The following is a 2,980-nucleotide window of genomic DNA, read 5'->3' as shown; positions in this document are numbered from 1 at the left end:
GCACATAATACCGAACAAGCGTAATCCGGAAGCAAACTCGGGCTTCTTTAGTCTATTTACATCCACTCTCTGCCCTTCAGATCACTCTTGCAGCTTTCTGCTTTCTCCATTTGAGACGCTTTTCCCTCTTTCCTTGTTCCGTCTTTCCCATATGTGTCTTTTGCTCGCAGTAAATGCCTGATGCAGAAAAATAAGTGCCGGCCCGCAAAAATAAGTGTTGGTACCGCCCCACCGGCAAACACCGTCTCAAATTAAGCACTGCACTTGTCACATGATGAAAAACAGGGCCACCTCCCTTCATGAGGTGCAGATTCACATGCTAAGAGGGACAACTCACAACCTGCTAAAGATTGGGGGTCCACTTCACAATTCATACACGGAAGGAGGGAACAGAACAGATGTTTTATAGTTTCTTTTATTTATTTTTGAAAGCATTTTTATACCCTGGCGTTTAAGGGTGCTCGGTTTTATCCTATTTTGAAATGATTGGCTTGAGCCATAAAATAATTACCAGGAACGAAATAAATGCTTCCGTTGGCAAAAAACAAAGTTTTCTCTTAATTTCAGTTGTGGGCACCCCAGTCCTCGCCTGAAGTGAATTCTTAGTGCGGTGTTGCCGTGCCTAGATGTGGCTTAGGTTGAAATTCATAAACTGAACCGCTTGGAAATATTCATTTTAGACGTGTTGTTGGTAAGGTGTAGTGATGTATCGCTTAGTAAACACTCCAGTCTAGAGAGTACATATGCTTGCAGGCTCCCGTGACATTTAAATTCACAGCACTTTATTTTGCAAGGCCTCAACTATAACTCCTGAGGCAGTTTTCAGAGTAAAAAACTACTCTTTCAAATGATGTTTTGCAAAAAAAGAATGCAAAAAAGAATGTCAGGGGACACCCGGATAACTCCTAAAGCAGTTTTCAGCGTAAAAAAGTACTCTATCAAGTGATGTTTTGCAAAAAATAATGTCAGGGGACACCCGGATTTGAACCGGGGACCTCTTGATCTGCAGTCAAATGCTCTACCATTGAGCTATATCCCCATATTTATTGCTGTTGCCCATCCACTAATATGTACGTCGTGTGTGCTGAGCCATCTTTTACCTTCAGGTATCTATGACCCCTCCTATCGGTCATTGTTTAACCGTTGATGTCGCCTGCTTCAAGGCGCACCCGGAATGTGGGTAAAATCCAAGCCTCGTTAAATTTGTTTTGTTTTTTAATTTAACACCTGGAGACGCCTCGTTCTCCGGGTAAAATGTCGAAAGCGGAGCAATGGGGTTAATATGGCGACACCCTCAGATGCTACTCAGGAGGGGCAAAGAACATAGACCACGGCGCTGCTATTAATTTAGTGTTAAACAAACGACCCCCGGTGAAAGTACATCTCTAGATTCACCATACTCGGCAGCAGGTGGCGCTGCAGGGGCATAAAACGAAAGCGGTAGAAGAGGACGGCAGCCAGAGCTGCGCCGTTATCCTATCACCCTGTCGTTGATGGTGAAGAGATCATTGGCAAGAGGAAGAGAAGGAGAATTTGCAAAACTTGAAAAGAGAACACCAAAATAATATTCCTGAAAATCTGATCTTTTCAGGAAAATGGCCTGATTATTTACTGGCATTCTTCAAGTCCTGGTCCTTCTTGTCACAGTCCTGACAGAGTCAGCATCTTCTCTACACCACAGGAGTTTCACAAAGCTAACGCCACACATTTCCCCAGCAACTAACATGGCTACTTCATGTCACACCTCCCATCATGCTTCAAAAAAGGAAGCTGCTGTTTCCCAACTTCCTGTCATTTCCAAGCTTGCCTTTTAATTTGAAGCTGAAAACTTACATGACCCGTGAGAAAGATGGGCAGGGAAACTTGGACTGTGACCATGATGGCCTGGACTCGAAGTCATTTAGATTACCGCTAGGTAACAGAGCGAGGAAGTACCAAAGCTTAATCATTCATCTTTGCAGGAGAAAAAGTCCCATCCAAACAGTTGCAAATTAAGTTTAGTGACTTCATTATCACTCCAGTCTGGCATCCGGAACTTCAGAACCAAACCAAGATGAGTCACTCCCCTATCTGTAGTCTAGGATGCTACATAAAGGTTTGCAGGGTAGCCCACGTAGCCGCTTGCAAGTATCAGACATTGAAGCCCTCTGCAGGTATGATGCTCTCTTCACCTCAAGCAAGTGTGATTGCTGCAGCAAGTAGGGTATCACAAAGTGCTCTCTCCCACTTCGCAGCTCTTTTCTTGAAGCAATGCTATTGAAAATGAAGTATTATATTAAATGTTCAACAACTGCACAAGAATTGCTGTTAACCTAGTTATGAAAGTATCAAACAGTGTAATTTTCGCATGTCATTGGATGTATTGCGAGAACTCAATTTGCCCATCATCTAACACTCAGTTTATTTTTAGGAATAAGAAGGAAACAGATGCTCTAAAAGTCCAAATTGTTTGCAGTGCATCAAACTTAATAACAGATACGCTGGCAAGATTCCCTGGAAGTACCCATGATTCCTATATGTTAGGCATGGTGGGATTTAGGCACGCCTTTTGGATATTTACCTGGCAATTCGTCATATATGACATAGATATATGCTTAACATGGTCATACATTTAGGTCCAGATTTAAGTGGGCCTAGTGCCATTCCAACGCCACATTAGCATCATCTTTTTGATGCTAATGTTGCATTGGAAGGCCAAAAATTTTGCGCCATATTCACAAAGTGGTCAATGCATGCATTGCTCCACTTTGTAACCCCTTGCGCCACATTATGCCTGCGCCAGGCATAACGTATGCAACGGGGGCAATCCGCCACTAGGGGGCCAACAACAATGGTGCAAAGATATCCAAGAGGTTTCTTTGCGTTATTTTTATCAGCATTTTTAACGCCTGCTAATGCTTTACAAGATTAGTGTAAAAATATTTGACGATAATCCTGCAAAGCGCCGGACTAGCGTCAGAAAGAATGACACTAGTACCCC

General features: G+C 43.1%; 1 non-coding gene across 1 annotated transcript; it reads right to left on the bottom strand.

Moving 5' to 3' along the window:
- Positions 1-967: 967 nt before the first annotated feature.
- TRNAC-GCA (transfer RNA cysteine (anticodon GCA)) lies at positions 968-1,039 on the bottom strand. Its single transcript has one exon. It is a non-coding gene; the product is annotated as a tRNA-Cys (tRNA).
- Positions 1,040-2,980: the final 1,941 nt, after the last annotated feature.

Source organism: Pleurodeles waltl, unplaced genomic scaffold (genome assembly GCF_031143425.1).
Source record: "Pleurodeles waltl isolate 20211129_DDA unplaced genomic scaffold, aPleWal1.hap1.20221129 scaffold_39, whole genome shotgun sequence".
NCBI classification, from domain to species: Eukaryota; Metazoa; Chordata; class Amphibia; order Caudata; family Salamandridae; genus Pleurodeles; species Pleurodeles waltl.
The sequence above is the reverse complement of the archived record's forward strand: the minus strand, read 5'-3'. Positions and strand labels throughout refer to the sequence as shown.